Source organism: Notechis scutatus, chromosome 4, assembly GCF_049901735.1.
Source record: "Notechis scutatus isolate UNSWTSFEM ecotype Mainland chromosome 4, rNotScu1.2, whole genome shotgun sequence".
Lineage (NCBI taxonomy): Eukaryota > Metazoa > Chordata > Lepidosauria > Squamata > Elapidae > Notechis > Notechis scutatus.
Window position 1 is genome coordinate 52679266 of NC_142012.1, and position 13033 is coordinate 52692298.

Here is a 13033-nt window from a genome sequence, read left to right on the forward strand (position 1 = left end):
GCTTTATTATGGAGCTTTTGCAAAAGGGAATTCTGTGCTCATGGGCAGAGCCACAGAAGACACGTTTCCTGGGAAGGCTGGGGTTTATATACAGTTTCAAATATACAGTCTCTGCCCCTTTCCGGGTTCACAATCTATCCAGCTACACAGCACCCTACGCAATACCTTATTATTATAGCATGCCATCTGTTTCTTCATCCTGTTTATCCATTTCCATTTCCAGTAATCTCCATCATTAACATGTCACTGGACAGCCTGACTTGCCAAATATATAACCTTTGTTAAGCCTGAATTCCCCAACAAGTGTTAAGGAAAACAAACTAAACAGAATGTGTAGCGTAGTCAGATAGGCAGACAGGTAAATGTGTGAGATAAGTTTGTATTTTAGTTAACACGCAGTAAAAAAACAGATACGCTTGTGCTATCAAAAATATAGTTTATTCCATTAGGAATTATAGCATAGTCAAAATAAACGGTCCATTAGTCATGTATCATTTCAGTCAGTCCAGTCGGGATACTCAATTTGCAAAATCCGTGTTGAATAGCTAATGTCAGTTCACTTACAATAAATCAGTCCGTATTATCTCTTCTCTCCGTTGAGAAATCAACACTCCTTTCTCTCCTCCGTTCCAGCAAGGAAAAACGCAGTCATCAATCCATCCAGTAATTAGGGATCATTAAGCCAGAGAGAGAGAGCTGCAATTGACTTGCTTCTTTTATGGTGCTTTTACAACCACACCCTTAATTACATTCTTGTAGTTAAAGTTACACACACTTTAACCAACAAACCATGATAACTTATTTATTATTTTTTACCCAAACCAGTTAGGGTAAACAATGTTATCCCTAACAACCTTTATACAAAACAATAAAGAATTCTTACATAATATTCCAGTAAATTATCTTAGGTTAACACAGAGGTTAAAAATGGCGTTACCACTGCTTTATATTTTCACAGGTATAATTTTACATATCACAATAAACATGAGAAGATAAATAAATAAATACATACATACAAAATTATGTATATACCCGCATATATCATATGACACAGATTAGATAGATAGATAGATAGATAGATAGATAGATAGATAGATAGATAGATAGATAGATAGATATAGATAGACATAGACATAGACATAGATATAGTTAGATAGATAGATATAGATAGATAGATAAGATATAGATATAGATACATATAGATAGATACAGATAGATAGAATGTGTGTGTGTGTGTGTGTGTGTGTGTGTGTGTGTGTGTATCTTAAAAGCTAAAACCAAAGCCAAGAAAATGTCCACATCTTCTCTATTGAATATTCTCCATAAGGTACATGAGGGAATTTCATGACAAGACTATTCTGTTTCCAGTAACAGGAATTCATTTGTTGGTAAGTTTCATCCTTCACAGATCTTTGATCAGAATCTCATTTATGGCCTTGCAACCCCAATATGTATAATGCCGCTCTGTTATTTTCTGACATTTTTTTTACCTCAGAATGAGCAGGTGTAACTTGAAAATAATGCATAAAAGCAATTTCTGATGCTGTTTTCAATTCCTGAAAAAAACCCAAGCTAATCTATTCTATGGTGAGTCAGTAGAATGAACAGGGGAAAAAGGTTTTGATTTTTTTTTTTAAAAAGCCACAATTGAACCCAAAATTTCTGTTGTTAAGCGAGACGCTTGTTAAGTGAGCTTGATGACACTTTCTTGACACGGTTGTTAAGCAAATCACCACCATTGATAAGTGAGTAACAGGGTTGCTTCCGCACTGATTTTGCTCATCGCAAAAGGGGATCTTGTTGTGAGCCTGGGACACTGCAAACATCGTAAATATGAAGCACCTTACTGCATAATACAGATTCCTGCCCTCCCACAATGGGGGAAAGAATCAAAGGTGGCTCTGCAAAAGTCCATTGAATGACTGTGGAAGAAAAAATGCTTTGAGTCGAGAGTGGGGTATTTTTTATACCTTGAGCCTGGGGAGGCTCAAGGAAAGAATCTGAGCCTGGGGAGGATGAGAAGGACTCCCCATGGCCCATTTTCGCTCCCAGGGTGGTGCAGGAGGCCAACTATGCCATGCCCACCATGGCCACGCCCGGCCAGCAACTGGGCAGAAAACCGGTTGCTAAATTTTTTTGAAGCTCATCCCGGACGCAAACACTCCTTTTTGTGCTTTGATGAAGCTACATCCCACAGAACCATAAAGAGGTGAGGGGGAGAGTGCTGGCTTTTGAGCTAAACTCCTTTGCAGATGTGAATATCTGTTCTAAAATGCAACTGTCCAAAGGAAGGAATGTCTTTGCATTCCAGAAGAAGCGTTACCTCCTGCTTGGCATGAGCTTAGCCTGTTAAGAAGAAGAGGAAATGAAAAGAGTAGAGGAATAGAAAAGGACTTAGGCTGGATCCAATCTAGCCTGGCGTTATTTTCCATAATGGCAAGCCAGAAGCGGATGGGAAGTACACAATCCAGTTACAAGAATAGCAGATTGGAAGGGACCTTGTCCTAGTCCAATTCCCTGCTCAAGCAGGAGATCCTAGATCATTCCAGATAAATGGCTGTCCAATCTCTTTTTAAAACATCTGGTTCTGCACTGGGCTTATTCAGCTAAGGATCTTAATTGGATTTACTGTGATGACTCCCCCGGATGCTTCTCCAGATACCTCTCCAGATATCAACTCGGAGGAGGATGAACCAGTCCTGGGCACATCAGGAGGCGAGTTAGTCAATGGCTCTGAGCACCATCTGAGAGGGGGTGATGACCTGGGCATGGCACAAAGGCAACACAGTCAGATAATCAGTAGGAGTCCCTTTATTAGCTTCAACTTTGCCCCCAATATCCAGGTTACCTTCTGGCTGGAGAAAAACTCTCCCAGGAACAGCCTTTGACTGCAGAGAATCAAGCCCAAAACATGGTCAACACAAACTGTAACTTTAAGTCCAAACAAACCAAATTGAGGTAATTAGTTTGGCAGGGCTCACATGGTTGGGAAGATGCCAGGAACACAGATAAGCAACGACAACACAGGATAAAGTCATGTTTTCTCCCAGCAGCTGCCACAGTCAGCATTCAGTTCTTTTAAACTTTCATTCCCAGGTGTGGCTAATGAAGGGAATCAGGACCCTTTCCTCCCTTATAAGCCATGCAACCCACATTGCTCTCTTCTCCATTCCTTCCTGCGTGCCCTAGGATGAGAGGGGGTGTGCCTGGGTCTTCCTCTGAATTCCCTCTCCCTTGTTCTACCTCTTCCCTGCTCTGCCCAGCCGAACTTTGCCCTTCCCCAGTTTCCTCCACAGCCAACGGAGCCACACTCCCACTCCCTGTCAGCTGCTCGTCTTCCTCCTTGGATTCAGAGTCTGATGGGGCATGACAGACGGATTTGGCTGAAGCACAGCCGCAGTAAGGACATCCCTGAGACTTCAGGTGGGGAAAGGACACAGCTGCAGCCCCTTATTTAGGGTAAAAGCCAGGAATTCAATTGATGTAACAACCGGTTTGGTGAGCACGCTAGGGCATGGGTGGGTGGGCGCGGCCAACTAGAACTATTGGTTCTTCCAAACCTGTCCGAACCGGCTGAATCCCACCCCTGGTAAAAACATTAGAGAGACCTTTAAAAAAAAAAAAAAGTAAAATCTGTGTGGGATTTCTCCACCCAAAATAATTTGGTGACCATCTCTGACAAATTACATAGCCCAGATAGTCCTCCACTGAAATTCCTAGTATTTAGCATCTTACAGTATCACTTAGTCCTCAGAGGTGATAGCAAAAGACACAGCAGGTTTTTATCCCTTTGCTCTTCCTCATTCATGCATATGCTTGCTTGTCAATTTTAATCATTTCCCCTGATTTATCTGAGACAGAAGCTCAGCATGCAGGTTTTTTTTTTTCCCACCTCCTTGACTCTTCACCACTTTACAATTATTGTCACGCAGATGTCGGGGTGAGTTAGCTAGTCGCAAGAGGAGAGCGAGAGAATCAACTGGACAGACAAAGAAGAGCGATTTCCCAAGGCCTTAAGGCAGGGGTGTCCAACCTTGGCAACTTTAAGACTTGTGGACTTCAACTCCCAGAATTCCTCAGCCAGCAAAGCTGGCTGAGGAATTCTGGGAGTTGAAGTCCACAAGTCTTAAAGTTGCCAAGGTTGGACACCCTGCCTTAAGCAAAAGAGATTTCTCACCTTTGTTACCCAAAGCAGGGTGATGGTAAATCCTTATAGAGTTGTGATTCTGTCTGGAGCTTTATTTATTTATTTAGCACACGGCAAATACATGGATTTATAGTGGTTCAATTGTTAATGTCCAGTCCACTCAGCCATTCAAGGACTATGTTGAAAAAAATTGGACATTGGGCCAGTGTAAGGTCTTGATGGACATTCAGACACAATGGGATGGAGCACTCGGTGGCGCAGTGGTTAGAGTGCAGTACTGCAGGCTACTTGTACTGACTGCCGAATGACTGCAATTTGGCAGTTCGAATCCCACCAGGCTCCAAATTGACTCAGCCTTCCGTCCTTCCAAGGTTGGTAAAATGAGGACCCAGATTGTTAGGGGCAAGAGGCTGACTCTGTAAACAGCTTAGAGAGGGCTGTAAAGCACGGTGAAGTGGTATATAAGTCTAAGTGCTATTGCTATTTGTCGAGAAGCACCCCAGTCACCCTGAGGGGTAGAAACAAGACCCCAATAAAACAATGAGTTCTGGCAGACTTCATGTTCGGTACAGTGGTGGGATTAATTTTTTTTTACTCCCGGTTCTGTGGGTGTGGCTTGGTGGGCATGGCAGGAGAAAGATACTGCAAAATTCCCATTCCCTCCACACTCCTGGGGGAAGGTTACTGAAAAATCCCATTCCCTCCCCACCCAGCTAACCTGCTTTCCAGCTTCGTTCTCCTGGGCAGGGCAACCAAACAAGATCAAGCCAATCAGCTGGGACTCAATGGGAGGCAGAGAAGAGATGGAGACAGGGCCAGTCAGAGGTGGGATTTGCTGGTTCTCTGAACTACTCAAAATTTCCGCTACCGGTTCCCCAGAACTGGTCCAAACCTGCTGAAGACCACCTCTGGTTGGGTACAAATCCTGTGCAGAGTTGACCAATGCTGACCAATAAGGAAGGGCGAAACCTGGCACCTTATGTGTAGAGTCATCTATGCAACTGCCTGTATCCGGGTGTTCAGTAGTCAATTTGGCTTCTCACTGTGTGTTGACATCAGTTTTAGGCAGCTGTTGAGTGAGTTGAGGATTTAAGCCTGCCCATTGATAGATGAGGAGCTAATCTCCTCTGGAGCTAATACACCAAGACTCCTGGAACTTGGGTATAGCTCAAGAAGAGTTATCAAAATCTATTCAGCTGGGCCAAGCTCCAGAGGCCATGTTAATAGAAATGAACATTTGTAGCTGAAGGTTGAACTGTGTGTCAGGCTTCTAAGTGATGAAATCCATTTAAAAAGGAAAGAACAAAATCCAAGACAATTTCTTTTATTTAGGAAAGCATCAAATTGGTAAAGTCCGTGGTAATTCCAGATCTGACACAACCCAGAATTACCCCACAATATTAAAAGTTAGAAACAACCCCCAAAAGTCACATTCTCCAATCGAAGTAATTCAACATTGCTTGATGTCATAATTCTCCACCTCAAGGGGGCCCAAGCACGGACAGCTCGTTTTCCCATGGGAAGAAGAACCACCTAGCCTAAACAACTCTCTCTATCTCCAGTCCTCCCCACTTAGGAATGTGGCAAGTCCGAAACCTTTCCCCCATGACTGCCACAGAGAAAGTAAGAAAAAGAATATATACTAAGCCTAACTAAAATGGCTACACATATGTCAATTTCGGACTTGACACTGTGGGGTCCTTGGTGCTCTCTGAGCTGGGTGCTTTCCTTGCAGACGTTTCATGACCCAACTAGGGAACACCATCTAGTCTAGTGCCACACACTAGATATCTGCCACAAACCCTACTCCCTTCTAGGACTGATGGTGTTACCTAGTCTGGTAATGAACTGTCTGCAAGAAAACCACCCAGCTCAGAGAGTTGGAAGGGACCTTGTAGTAGGTCACCTCACCCAAGCAGAATACCCTACACCAGGGCTGTCCAACCTTGGCCTTGATCCTGGCGGACTTCAACTCCCAGATTCCCCAGCCAGCAAAGCTGGCTGGGGAATTCTGGGAGTTGAAGTCCGCCAGGATTCAAGGGGCCAAGGTTGGACAGCCCTGCCCTACACCATTTCTGACAGATGACAGTCCAGTCTCTTCTTGAAAGCTTCCAGTGATGAAGCTCCTACAACTTCTGAAGGCAACTTCTGTTCCATTCGGTTGATTAGAGCATGTCAGAAAACGTTCTTGTTCTTCTTTGAAGATGTTTCGCATCTCATCCAAGAAGCTTCTTCAGCTCTTAAAAAATATTTGTTAGCTAGTTAGGGAAATGGAAATTCTCCTTCCTAATGCCGAAATAGGAGAGCTTCAAGATTGAATGAACACCTTCCAACAAGCCCAGGTCAATGGTTGTGATGAAATATTTATAAACCACTTTGGTAATGAGCATAATGAGGCCTGTTGCGCATTTTGAAGCAAAACAGACCCTTCAGCTCACTTTGTACATTGCTCTAATTCTCATGGTGCTCAAGGAATTCCCAGCTGTTTCTGTCATTATTTATTAAATTCACAGCTTTCAAGAAGAAAGAGCTCTGGAGATGCCCCAGGATTTCCACGCCTAATTAGATCACTCCTTTCTCTTGTGTTTCTTTGTCTAGATGACACCGACCCTCATCGATCAAGCAGAAAAAATGTACAAGGAAATTTAAGGAAACATCGGGGCAAACCCCAAACCTTGGTAGTATGCTGAGTATTATCAATCTCTTGTTCCGTACATAGGCATTCATTGTGACAGCATGGTGCAAATCTTGGCCTTTTCATACTTGCAAACTGACACTGCACTAGAATATAAATAATTGGGACATTTTCTCATTCCACCCCACCCCCCAGCTCCCCACTCACCCCAACACCTAGGTATAATGCAGTGGTGGGATTCAAAACTTTTTACTACCAGTTCTGTGGGTATGTATGGCTAGGTGGGCATGGCAGGGGAAGGATACTGCAAAATCCCCATTCCCTCCCCACCCCACTAACCTGCTTTCCAGCTCCATTCTCCTGTGCAACCAAAGGAGGCCAAGCCAATCAGCTGGGACTCGGGAGGCAGAGAATAGATGGGGGTGGGCCCAGTTTCAGAGGCGGCATTTGCCGGTTCTCCAAACTACTCAAAATTTCTGCTACCGGCTGAATACCACCTCTGGTATAATGTCTGTGACTTTTCAGGTTTTTCAGAAAATGAAAAATGTACATGTAGTTTAGAGCAGTACGATTTTCATAGGGTAAGACTTGATGCAATTTTGCTAGTGGTACCTCGGTTAGGAGCAAGGAAAGATCTATCCTTCTTCTGCCCCTGATTATTTGAGAAGTACCATGTAGCCCTCGCTACCTAATAGGAAGAGAAAGAGACTCAGAAAGGAATTTTTCTACCGATAGAAGAAAATATTTATAACTCGGGGTTGAACTGTGGGGTCGTTGGTGCCCTCTCAGCTTTTTTTGCAGATGTTTCATTACCCAACTAGGTCTCTTCTCTTCTCTTCTCTTCTCTTCTCTTCTCTTCTCTTCTCTTCTCTTCTCTTCTCTTCTCTTCTCTTCTCTTCTCTCCTCTCCTCTCCTCTCCTCTCCTCCTCTCCTCTCCTCTCCTCTTCTCCCTTCTCTTATTCTACATTCCATTATTCTTTCTCTTCTCTTCTCTTCTCTTCTCTTCTCTTCTCTTCTCTCCTCTCGTCTCCTCTCCTCTTCTCTTCTCTTCTCTCCTCCTCTCCTCTCCTCTCCTCTTCTCCCTTCTCTTATTCTACATTCCATTATTCTTTCTCTTCTCTTCTCTTCTCTTCTCTTCTCTTCTCTTCTCTTCTCTCTCTCTTCTCTCTCCTCTCCTCTCTCTCTCCTCTCCTCCTCTCCTCTTCTCCCTTCTCTTATTCTACATCCCATTATTCTTTCTCTTCTCTTCTCTTCTCTTCTCTTCTCTTCTCTCTCTCTTCTCTTCTCTTCTCTTCTCTTCTCTTCTCTTCTCTTCTCTCTCCTCTCCACTCCCTTCGCCTCCCCTCGCCTCCCATTCCATTCTTGCACATTGAAACCAATGGGCACATATGTCTGTCCTATTCTGTCATTCATACTTCATCTTCCAATCCCTCCATCATTTGTTGCTGTGGATCACCACCCCCATTTCATAACAAGGCATTTCTGAGTAATTACAAGCTGCCAAGAGATGACATGTTAAACAAGATCTGTTGGCTCTCTAATGAGCTGTTGGCTTGATTGCTTCCATCCTTGGGCCTTGCAGATGCTTACATGAAAACAAGTCTGTCCAGAAGAACCAACTGTCAGTTTATTGATTGATTTATTTGATTTGATTTGTCAATTGCTTACAAGATAATAGGTATAAGTATAAACATAGTTATGAATACTTGGATACATATAAGAAAAATAAAAGAAACAATAGGACAGAGATGGTAGGCACATTGGTGCGCTAATGCATGCCCCCTACAGACCTCTTAGGAAAGGGGTGAGGTCAATAGTAGACAGTCTAAGGTTAAAGTTTTTGGGGTTAGGGGAAGAAACCACAGAGTCAGGTAGAGTATTCCAGACATTGACCACTCTGTTGCTGAAGTTGTTCTTCCTGCAATCAAGTTTGGTGCGGTTTACCTTGAGTTTGTATCTACTGTGTGCTCTTGTATTGTTATGGTTGAAGCTGAAGTATTCATTGACAGGTAGGACATTGCAATGTATAATCGTCATCGTTTTAGATTGTCTAGGTCTAGAATTTCAAGTCTGGTGGCATAAGGTATTCTGCAACAAGTAGACGAGTGGAGAACTCTTCTTGTGAAATATTTCTGGACTTTCTCAACTGTGTTAATATCAGATACATAATGTGGGTTCCAGACTGATGAGCTGTATTCAAGTACTGGTCTAGCAAATGTTTTGTATGCTCTAGTTAGTAGTGTGATATTACCAGACAAAAAGCTATGTAGGATCACGTTAACAACTCTTAATGCCTTTTTGGCTATGTAGTTACAGTGGGCTCTAGCACTTAGATCATTAGAGATGAGTACTCCAACATCCTTGACAGAGTTTGGATCATCAACAAGGTCTTGACTATTCAGCCTGTATTTGATTTTTTGATTTTTTCCCCCAATATATAGGACAGAGCATTTATTTGCTGAGATTTGACCCACCACCAGAACGCTCCATTTGTTTGACCATTCTGAGCGGGCGGCGGATGAGGACAGTCAAGGTCTTTTTGAAGGGTAGCAGAATTATCTGTGGTGTTGAATAGCTTTACATCATCAGCGAGAGAAGTTGCAATTGACCATTCTGATAATATCAAGGTCTTTTTGAAGGGTAGCAGAATTATCTGTGCTGTAAATATTTATCACGAAGAACGCAATGCTTAATATGATCGAGGCTTATTAGTTGAAGAGAGTTGGTCCTAGAACACTGCCTTTGGGGACACCACTGTTGACAGGTACATAATTTGATAGGACATTTCCAATTTTGACCATTTGTTGTCTGTTTGACATGAATGCTTCTATCCAGTTATGCAGGTGTCCAGAGATACTGTAAGATTTTAGTTTTAGGAGTAGTTTGTCGTGTACCACTGAATCAAATGCCTTACAGAAGTCTATGTAGATTGCATCTATTGTTTTGCCCTAATCGAGTTGTGTAGTCCATATATTTTTGCAGTGTAAGAGTTGCAGATTACATGATAGTTTTTTTCCTGAAACCAAATTGTTTATTAGAGAGTAGGTTGTTTGTTTCTAAGTGGAAGATAATGGATTGGTTAATAATTGATTCCATGACTTTACAGGTGATGCAGCATAAGGAGATTGGTCTGTATTTTCAACTAGGTGAGGTCTCCCTTTTTGAAAATGGGGATGACCATAGCTAGTGACCATAGTTTTGGCAAGGAGCTGGTCCTGAAAGATTTTTCAAAGATTATGCTTAGAGGTTCAGCTATGGCATTGGATAGCTTTTTAAAGAAGTAGGTACATATTCCATCCAGTCCAATAGATAGAGATGGTTTTAGATTGCGTAGTGCTTTTTCAACATTGTCTTCTGTAAAATCGATATTTATTAGATCATTGTAGTTGTCTGTGGTTCGACTAGGAAATACTGGGTATGATCCATTGCAGTTTACAAATACTGAGCCAAAGAATGTGTTAAAGAGGTTTGCTTTAATGGTGTCATCGTTACAGTCTTTGCCATTAGCCTGACTGTAGCTTTCCCCCCTCTTATTACTGAATAAACTTCTCACCCTTTTGCCAAAGTTAGACTATGGTCCAATCTAGTCACGGAAGAAAGCAGGTCTATCTCTGGGAGTTTGCCTAAAACCCAAACTACTGTTTTCTGAGTACCAGTGACCAAAGAGTTCTTTTTAGCAAAAATGCATTGGGATCACGGGTGGGACTCAACTGGTTTTACTACCGATTCGGTGAGAGTGCATTTTGCTCTGAGGTCTCTCTTAATCTATCATATACATACATACATACATACATATTTTTCAGGAAACAGATCTGAGGTAAAAAAAAAATTGGCACTGTCCAAAATTTCTGCAACTTTTCTAGTCAACATTTCTATGTGGAAGATAAATTGTACTGCACTATTCATGTATGCATGCATGCATACATATTTTTTCAAGAAAAAGATCTGAGGCAAAAAAAATTAGTTTCGATGCCCTGAGGTCTCTCTTAACCTATCAAATACATACATACATATTTTTCAAGAAAAAGATCTGAGGTAAAAAAAAATAGAGTGTGAGTGTGAGTGTGTGAGTGTGTGTATTCAGGAAAAAGATCTGAGGTAAAAAAGATAGTTTCTATGCTCTGAGGTCTTTATTAATCCACCAAATACATATATATATGCATACATATTTTTCAAGAAAAAGATCTGAGGTAAAAAATAGTTTTTTTGCTCTGAGGTATCTCTTAATCTAGTCTCATCTAGTCTCCAGTTACATCCAAGCATCGAGTTATCTGCATTTTCATGTCGTGATGTCATTTTTGTCATTTACTTATGTAGGGACATCAATCTTCTCCTAACTTTTGGCGAGGCAGCAAAATTTGACTGGTAACGTCCTTGTAATGTATAATTTGACCCTTAGATAAAAAATAAAGAGCATTATGATTTGGTGGAGGCGGATGAGTGACCTTGTAATGTTAGCTAATTTTTTTTCAGGCTTCAATGCATAATTCAACCTGATATGATCATTAGCATGCTCCTTGGGTGGAGGAAATCTGGAAATTTCAGGCGATGATCCGAGCAAAGGAAACTAAGTAGAGACATGGTATCAGTGCTCGAGCACATAGAAATGCACCATTAGGAAGAGGTGATCAATAATGGCTCTAGCTATCTTATTTTCAATTAGTTATGGAAAAAATAATATATTCCTTGCAGGAAGATTTATGCAACAATGGAGCCCATGGAGATCCTGGATTCCCCATCTTTGAAGCTTTCTCTGAAGCAGCTGATCAGGCATCTTTCATGGATGATATAATTGGTTCCCCTAGCCTAGATAATCTTTGTAGTTGCTTCTACCTTCATAATTCTGTGACTTCTTTCTCCTGAGCATGTTGGCATGGTGCAAAGGAGAGGCTCTCCATGTTGATGGCCTCTAGCGTTAAAGTATGAGAAGTCAATGTCTTCCAGAAGTTTTGGAAGATGCCAACTCCCTCTCCTCAAAACCTTGATCATTGGCCACTTTTCTTGGATTTATAGGGAATCAGAATCCATATCCCTGTGGAAGAAAACTTATTCTTTCTTTCTTTCTGCTATAAGAAATAAAGCATAGATATTTGGTAGTCTGGAGAGATACTTGGAAATGACATGAACTGGAACTGAAGCAGTTTGTAGAATCTCAACTTGCTGGGCAAGTAACTCCAAGGCTGTAGGATCAAAGCTCAAAAGACTCCATTTTAGATTGTTCTTTATCGTTGTTGTTTTTTTGCCAGATGGTCTTGAAGAACAACATCACCATAGCCAAGGTCTTCCAAATTTAACATAATATCCAATAGCATCCTAGAAAGGATTGTATTTCTTCACTGTATATCATTCAACCTCTGCAGAAAATGGATGCATATGGCGTGTTCTCAGGGGTGTGTGGAAACAAAAAGCATCCCTTTTATAAGCCTTTAAAACATGTATTTAATGGCAATCGGAGACAACCAGAGAGATTTGTTTTGGAGAAATACATTTTCAGTTAAATTAGAAACCATTCCTCCTCCCTTCCCCCAACCAGTTTCTGGGAAACAGGTCTCATTATAGTATTTGCTAAAGATAGGAGGGAAAGGAGTTTTGTGCAAAATTTCAAAAATCCCAAATCAATAATGAATCATCTTTTTAAAAAAACAACTTTTTTATCCCACCTTGACTACTTGTGGTGACCCGGGGCATGGCACAAAGGCAACACAGTCAGATAATCAATAAGAGTCCCTTTATTAGCTCCAACTTTGCCCCCAATGTCCTGATTACCTTCTGGACTGGAGAAAAACTCTCCCAGAAACAGCCTTTGACTGCAGAGAATCAAGTCCAACACATGGTCAACAAAAACTGTAACTTAAAGTCCAAACAAGCCAAACTGAAGTAATTAGTTTGGCAGGGCAGTAGCAAGCATTTTAGACTTGAAGGCACAGCAAAGCTCACATGGTTGGGAAGGAGCTAAAAGAAGGAAGCACATAATTAAAATGTTTTAGTATCTTTTGCTTTTTAACACATAATTTACATTCTCAGCCTACATAGGATATCTCTGGATTTACCTACTGAAATGCCTCACCTTCATATAAGCATGCTTTTTGTAAAAAATAAAAAGTTATATTTTTAACTGCAAGTTTTTTAGAGGTCCTTGGAAAATTATGTATTATAAAAGATACATCAGAGTGAAGTTTTAAACTGATTTTCATTACTTCCTTTGTCTTCACAGCAGGGTGGGAAAAACCCAAATCCTGCAGCAAATGATT

General features: G+C 41.4%; 1 long non-coding RNA gene across 1 annotated transcript in view; it reads right to left on the reverse strand.

Moving 5' to 3' along the window:
- The window catches only part of LOC148130742 (uncharacterized), an 89896-nt gene extending 77078 nt beyond the window's left edge, over positions 1-12818 (reverse strand). Inside the window, exons 1-2 of the long non-coding RNA XR_015749275.1 lie at positions 12628-12818; positions 12452-12567 (exon numbers count right to left, since the gene is read on the reverse strand). This is a non-coding gene — a long non-coding RNA (uncharacterized LOC148130742). The remainder of the gene's footprint in view (positions 1-12451; positions 12568-12627) is intronic.
- Positions 12819-13033: the final 215 nt, after the last annotated feature.